The 8,355-nt window shown below is 38.1% G+C and overlaps 1 pseudogene; it reads left to right on the top strand.

Annotated features, from left to right (window-relative positions):
• The first annotated feature begins 1,170 nt into the window (after positions 1 to 1,170).
• LOC138145732 (salivary acidic proline-rich phosphoprotein 1/2-like) overlaps positions 1,171 to 8,355 on the top strand; it is a 7,549-nt pseudogene continuing 364 nt past the window's right edge.

The raw sequence follows: 8,355 nt of genomic DNA, 5'->3' as shown, positions 1-8,355 counted from the left end.
TACTAGAGGATGGCTGAACAAATTTTAATCTTAAAAATGTAATGAGTTATTAATTGTACTATAAAAAATGAAGAATATTTAAATTCACAGAAACAGAGGAAAACATTTTGTGAACTAATGTAGAGTGAAATAAGCTGAACTAGGAGAATAATATGCACAATGACTATAGTAATGTAAATAATAATTCCAATTATGATTAACTCTAATGACCAATCTCAGTCCTGGATAATAAAGGTTGGATCACTTTTCCACCAATAGAGAAACTGATAGGTAATAGTTCATAACCTGGCTCTTCTACCTAATTTCTGACCATGGACAAGTCACTTCACCTACTTGGTTTCACATTCTTTATTTGGAAAATGAGGGGGTTGAACCATATGGATTTTAAAATCCCTTCCCAATCTAAGTCTATGAACTAGTTCCTACGAGCCTATGAATCTGGGAAGAGAAAGAGATGAGTGTAAGGGGAATGGGATATCAAAAGGAAATAACAGAGGGAAAACTCTTTACTTAGAGCAGTAGTTCATGATAAGAGGGATTTGGTGAGCAGACATTTGGAAGAAGGATGGAGGGACACATCAGGTATAATAGCATGGTGCCTTAAAAGGCTCTTGTTCTCAGGTAACTGAAAAGTACAACTGCTCATGTTTACGTGGCTTCTAATAGTGGGGTATGAAGCAGGATATCTCCTGTATAATTATTGAATCTAGTGACTGCATATGTTTTTTTTTCCCTTCCATTGTATATTGACCTCAATAGGTAATTTCATTTGCTGAAAGAAAGTTAGTGAAAGGACTTGATTCAATGACATGTAAATGACTTGTGCAACACAGTTTATCAAAATACCCCCAAGAGTCCAGGTTTCTGTAAGGGAGGGAAATCACAAATAGAAGACTACCCATTATTGTAATCGCAACATTATATGTGCAGTTTTCAGGCAAGGTGGCTTCAAAGGATTTGGCTAATTTATATTTGGTCATGACTTTTTGGGCAGGAACTTTTGCCAGCCCTCGAAATCAATCCAACCAAAATTTAGGGATGGGAGTGATCTGAACATGAATAATGCCTTCAGATAAGGGACTGAGTGTGCTATCAAAGGGGATTTTGTTCTCTGAGGTCCTTATAAGAACAGTTGTTCTCAGTCCATGCAGCATAGGTAACGTCGATACCATGCCTGCTATGAAGTGGCTTCTGCTCCTTTTCTCGGTGGCCCTGTTGGGCTTGAGCTCAGCTCAAATGACTGATGAAGGTAAGTGGGGAACACAAGAAATCTGTGATCAGGTTAGGAGGTTCTTTGGGGTGGGGGTGATGTCAAGGTCTCATTCAAGTGAAGGCACTTGGGATTGCCCATTCTGAGTTTTTCAGATATTTTTGCCTTCCTAGAGGTAGATAATTAGGAGCTGGTATTTTTATTTTCCATGTTATGATGACTCCTCAAATCTCTTTTAAGCCCTGGGTTTGAATCCAAGCCCAACCTATTCTTAAAGCAATATTTATTCTTTTCTTCAGTCATCTACACTCCTTTCTGTTGCTATTCATGCACAATGCTCCATCTTTCCATATGTTTTCCACCTATTTGCCCCACCTGCAGCCCATTTGTCACTCATCTCTACCTCTTAGGACCTGTGCCTTCTGTTAAAGTTCTATTTGTCAACTCCTATAGGAAACCTATTTTGGTTTCCTGCCTTACTCCCTGTTCAGATATTACCTTCACCTAAGAAATTATATTTTTTTACATATATTGCATTTTATTTTCTACTTGCATGTTGTTTTCTCAAATAGACTTTAAATTCCTTAACATCAGGGACTGTTTCTTCTTTCTTTGTACACACAGAACCTAACAAAGTGACTGGTACACAATAATAACATTTTAATTAATTGAATTGAATTATCAGGCAAAAAATGTTGATAAGAAAAGTAAAACATTTTCTATCTCTAATGAAATATTTCTATTACTTGGACAAAAAAAGTCAGTACATTTAGAAATATATAGATGACTGAATTTTTTCATTTTTCCATACAGATTTTGACACTGTATAAACATCCACTTCAATTCTTTCATTTACTACATTGACTCATGATCCCTCTATGACAAGACCTCTCCACCAGAGACTAAATTTTCCCATAAAGAGTTGTGAATTCTTCCTCAGCAATCAGGCCCTTTATTCTGCATGAAGCAGAAGCTGTATCTTCATTATATCAGCAATCAATCAATCAACAAGGATTTATTGCTGGGGAAGCAAAACAACATTGGTGAAACAAAATTAGAGTGAAGCAGTTTCTATCTTCATTGACCTGACATTATAATCAGATGTTACATGACAATGAGGTTTTTTTTTTCATTGAAAAGGGATCCTCATACTCCAAACTCATCTAAACTTTTTAAATATGCCAAAATTGAGTATTCTGCCCAATAAAATTAAGGTGTTGGAATGAAAGTTTATGTTTTTTTTATATGAAATGTGTTGGCAACATATATAGCTGGCTTAAGTGGGGAGACAATAATGTCCAACATATGCGATCTCAGAACTCTTAAATCATATTAGTGTTGTACCACTCTCAAACATAGCTATAATCGAGGGATGGAATGACAACTCCATAGGGAATAAATCTGAAACTTCTTCTCCCAATACAGATCTATTTGAAACTGCTCAACAAGTTCGTGCCATAGAGAGTTTCTTTGAGTACTGAGAGCAGTAACCATTTTGCCCATGTTCAAATGGTCAATAGATGTCAGAAGCAGAATTTGAAGGCAGGAGTTTTTGGCTCTGAGGCTATTTAGATCCTCTGTGCCATTCTTCTTCTCAGTGAGATTATAATCACCATTTTCCAGATGAAGAAACTCAGGGTCAGAGAGGTTAAATGGCTTTCCCCCAGCATAGTTAGCTAGTAGTTTGAAAGTTATGGCGTGAACACCAGTTGCTTGACTCTTAGTCTCGTTCTTTAGAGAAAGGCAATATGCTGGGTTAAAAGAAAAGTTTTCAGAATCAAAAGACCTAGATTAAAGTTCTACCTTTGCCAGTATCACCTTGGGTAGCTCACAGTGCCTGGCACATGGTTCAAAGCTTAATAAAGCTTGTTGGCTTGACGATCTTCCTTGAATTCCTCCATTTTTTTCCTTAGAAAACAACAAAGTTGAATTAGGTAATCTTTAGAATATCCTCCATTTGGAAATTCTCTGATCTTTAATTTTGTGTGAAAACACATATTCTAATAGACTAAATATCTTTTTAACATGGTGATATTTAGCTCTCTTGGAATTCTACCAAAGCAAAAAGGGTATTATTTCCTTCCCTTTGCAACTTGAAGTATAAGACCAAAGAAGACATTATCCAAGTTTAAGGTCATATTGACCCAGAAAAAAAAAAGTTGTGGACTAAAGTGAAGATGCAGAAAAGTTTGTCCTTACTTATTATTTCATATTTTCCCCTATAGAGTATGAAGAAGAAGACCCCGAAGAGAACACAGGTAAGACTGGTGGGTAGAAAACATTCTAACATATAGCTAGATGTAATGTAATGCCAAGGAAACTTTATGTTCCATTACTATCACACTGGACTTCACTTTGACTTTTCCGTTGAAATTGTCTCTATATGCATCACAAAGTAGGACCTTCCACGGGGTTTCATATCATAAATTGGGTAGGGCTGTGATTGGACCTCTCCTTTTTTTTTTTAATGATTCTTTAATTGAGAGCAGCAGCTCTTTGAAATGTGTTCTTTGTCACAGGATGAGGCAATTTATGAGAAATTCTGCCCCAGTTTGGGGGAAAAAAAACAAACAAACAACTATTTGTCCTGGCCCCATATAATTCTAGAAATCTTACTTCATTCACCTTCACCCTCTTAAATAGCTAGAATGTGTGAGATCAATAATAATTCAATTCATGAACATAAATCTTTGGGAGGCAGGCTACCAATATTTAAATCCAATCTTTCCCTCTATTTCCTTCATTCCTTCCTTCTCCCACTTCATTCTTCCCTACCATACTCCAAAATACTACTTTTGCTAAACAACACCATTTAATTGCCCCATGTACTAGGAAATTCATGGGACAGAATCTTCTTTAAATCACAGGCCAAGAGGCCATGCTGAAGTGTTTTACTTTGTACCACTCAGTCAGAAGAATTAACACATTATAAATACTTAATAAATTTTGAATCATGGACAGAGTTCAAAAGTAATGCAAAAAAATTGTTAAAAATTCATGCACAATCTCATAAAGCTTGGTTTTAATTTCCTACATATATATTAAGCAGAAAATTGGAACTTTGTAAGAAATATGTAGGAGGTATCCATACATATGGAACATGTGGGCAACCACAGATGTGGGGATGCATATGTAAGAAACACATATCACCAAGACACAATTAAAGGGATAAATCATGCTCTTGATATAGTATGTTACCAATGTCTTCTACTGCTGTCATTATACGAGTCTAGTTTTGACCTATTCCCTGCCAATCAATAAAAGATCTTCCATCATATAATCTCATCTACATTTATTGGAGCCTGGGATAAACCTGGATCCCTTAAATAAACCTGGATCACCCTCACTGAACAGTACTAAAAAGGTAGCAAGGGCTTTGTCCTTTGGACAATTAGACTATGCCACAAACTAGTCTGTCTACATCCACTGAATAGCTGACCTCTTCCTTCATCTGACTTTTTTCTACCTGCGCTCTCTCCTCTTAGAGTATGAAGAAAATTCAGAAGAATCTGTAGATATACCAACACCATATGACTCTGAGTCAGATGATCAGAACTCTGGTGAGAAATAAGGCAACAAGCCCTTTGACAAGTATCAAGGTAGTTACTATAAACATGGGCCTCCAGGTCCCCATGGAGATGATGTATCAGGAGATTCATACCCAGGTATTCCATCAGGTCATCACCGAGGAGGTCATCCAGGTGGCTGGCAAGGAGGTCATCCAGGTGGCCCACGAGGAGGTCGTCCAGGTGGCAGACAAGGAGGCTTTCCAGGTGGCCGGCAAGGGGGTCCTAAGGGTGGCCGGAGAGGGGGTCCTCCAGGTGGCCGGCAAGGGGGTCCTATGGGAGGCCAGAAAGGGGGCCATCCAGGTGGCTGGCAAGGAGGTCGTCAAAGTGGACGTCAAGAAGGCCGTCGAGGTGGACGTCAAGAAGGCCGTCGAGGTGGCCGTCAAGGAGGCCGTCGAGATGACCAGTAAGGAAATGGTTCAGTGCCCCCACCTCCAAGGTATTTCATTTATTTTTCTCAGTTAAACATTATTCATGTTTGAATATGTCCTGGTTGTTAACTCACATCATATTATTCACCCCCCCCCCATTTTTATAGCTCTTTTTCCCATTAGTTCTATTAGTCTGACTCTTCACTCGTTTCCCAACTATTTGCTCATTCTGCTTCTCCCTGAACTATTCTCCTTGGCAGAGAGAGAGACAGACAGAGACAGAGAGAGACAGAGAGACAGAGAGAGAGAGATCAAACTGCATCTATTCTTTTCTCCCTTTCCTTTATGCTACTCATCTCTACCCTTGGCCAGGGTCTCTCTCCAAATTTTGCTTTGTCTTCTTTTTAAAACTTCAGTAATGGATGACTTTGCCATTGCCATTAACCAAGAGACCACATCAAGCACAGTACAGCTCCTCTGAGCCTCTTCCTTTCTTGTTTCAGTGTATGAAATGGAAGACAGGCATTCAGGAGGAGTCCTTCAAGTCCTCATGTGAACCATGATATTGAGACAGCACAAATATTCTCTTTCTCTTTCTTTACAATGCCAATAAATACATGAGCAATTAAACATTGACTCCTGATTCTCTTTATGGTGTTTTGTGTTTCCCTCAACTTTCAATCATTCTAGATACAGGGAAAGAAGTAAGGTCTTGAGCTATTTGGTGCTTGGCTGATTCCAGATTATTCTGTGGATGCACAGTTCTGACTTGAACTTTGTGGCATAATTTTGAATGCCCAAAGTGTATTTTGCTTAAGGTTGAATGGGGACCATGCATATAACAAACATTTTTGAGCCTTTGTAAAGTTCATAATTCTTGAAAGATATAAAGAAGTAGAATGTTAAAAGGTCCTTAAATTTAAAGGTCCAAAATCTTTAAGCATTTCCTTGTAAAAGAGTCTGTTTTCCTTTCTTTTTCTATTTTATTGAAAAGAATGAAAAATGTAAGACCACATCTTATGGTTCCCCAAACCACCCTTAATCAATATGCATTTAGGAATTTAGGGAATGCCTACTATGTGCCAGCACCCATAAGGTAATATATATGGAAAGGCAGAAACAAAGGATGAAACCCAAAGAAAACAGCAACAACATCTTCAATAAGAAACAACAAACAATTTCTGTTCTCAAGTAGTTCGTAGTCTAATAGTGGAGACAACATTCAAACAACTATGTACAAAAAACAATATACCTACAGGGTCAATAAAAGTTAGTCTCAAAAAGAAGGCACTAATTTTAAAGAGAACTTGGAAAGGCTTCTTATAAAAGGTGGGGTTTTAGCTGAGACTTGAAGGAAGCCAGAAGATAGGATGAGGAGGGAAAGAGTTCCAGAAATTGGGACTGGCCATTAAAAAATGCTCACAGATGAAATATGGATTGTCATGTATAAAAAACAAGGATTATTGAATCACATAGTGCAATAAGGGAATTAAGGTTTTTTTTTAAACTCCCCAAAACTAAAAAGGTAAAAAGTGGTCAGGTTATAAAAGTCTTTAAAAACTAAAGAAAGGATTTAATATTTGATCCTGACATTAATAGGGAACCACTGGAGTTTATTGAATAAATGGTGACACATTCACACCTGTGCTTTAGGTCAAATCAATTGTCCAGATAAGTGAAGGATGGATTAGAGTGGAGAGATAATGTCCCTTTAGATTGGAGTAAGCCTCAAGCAGTTTCATCCATGCTTCTCCCCTGCTTCCTTTAAATTACTGTTGCAAAGAAAAAAAAATGTTCCCACATATCAGAAACCTTCCTAACACCCAGCCCTCCCCCATTTCAAAGAACCCCTAAGGTTCAATATTTCTCCAGTCCTCTCTCAGTTCTAAAATCCCTTCACTTTTTGTCTGTGTATGCCCCAGCCCCAGTATTATGAGGTCTTCTTCTTAGGTGGTTCCAGATGCTTAGGGGAGAAAGAAAAATGGTGACTGCGACAATTTCTGCACCAGGGTGGGAGAAATATATTGCACATCTTTGAAATCCTTTCTGGTCTCTCATGGATTTCTCTCTGTTTTGATCTTTGTAATTACATGTTTAAGATGACTTTTTAAAAATTCCATCTGTCTTAGGGATAGTTATGGTATCAGAAAGAGCACTAGATTTAAAGCTGGGTAACTGGAATCTAAGTCTCGCTTCTCTCACTGTGTGACATTGGGCAAGTCATTCACCTAGTGTCATACATTTCCTCATCTGCAGAATACAGTAATAATTTTTTTCTTGCCAATCCTCACAAGTTTATTATAGGATCCAATGAAATAATACACATAAGTACTTTTGAAATCATGAAGTGCTTTATAATATATTACACTCACTCTCCATGATGTGTTCCTAATATTTTCAAAATATTTACCTGAGTAGACTGGGGAATATGGAGTGGAATACATGCATCATACTATTTTCAAGCTTTCACAGTAGCTAGAGGGAATCATCATCAGAGCACTGGAATTGGATGCAGAAAAACCTGAATAAGAACCTTGCTTCAGATATCATCTACATGACCTAGGCAAGTCATTTAACCTCTTCCATCCTCAGTTTCCTCACTGGTAAAATGGATATAATAATAGCCCACAGGTTTTTTGTAGGGATCAAGTGAGTTAATATCTGAAAATACTTTAAAAATCATAAAAACTACATGTGTTAATATTTTGTAGTGTAGTGGTAGTAGTAGTAGTAGCAGCAGCAGCAGTAATATTGGTAGTGGTGGTTGTGGTGGTGCTAGTAGTAGTAGTAGTAGCAGCAGCAGTAATATTGGTAGTGGTGGTTGTGGTGGTGCTAGTAGTAGTAGTAGTAGTAGTAGCAGTAGCAGTAGTAGTAGCAGCAGCAGTAGTATTGGTAGTGGTGGTTGTGGTGGTGCTGGTAGTAGTAGTAGTAGTAGTAGTAGTAGTAGCAGTAGTAGTAGCAGCAGCAGTAGTATTGGTAGTGGTGGTTGTGGTGGTGCTGGTAGTAGTAGTAGTAGTAGTAGTAGTAGTAGTAGTAGTAGTAGCAGTAGCAGTAGTAGTAGCAGCAGCAGTAGTATTGGTGGTGGTGGTTGTGGTGGTGCTGGTAGTAGTAGTAGTAGTAGTAGCAGTAGCAGTAGTAGTAGCAGCAGCAGTAGTATTGGCAGTGGTGGTGGTGGTAGTAGTAGAAGTGGTGATAGTAGTAGTAGTAG

Source organism: Petaurus breviceps, unplaced genomic scaffold (assembly GCF_028583685.1).
Source record: "Petaurus breviceps papuanus isolate PSGF00001 unplaced genomic scaffold, PetGlider_PUasm1.0 90743, whole genome shotgun sequence".
NCBI lineage: Eukaryota > Metazoa > Chordata > Mammalia > Diprotodontia > Petauridae > Petaurus > Petaurus breviceps.
Note: the sequence above shows the minus strand (reverse complement) of the source record. Positions and strands in the feature narration are given on the sequence as shown.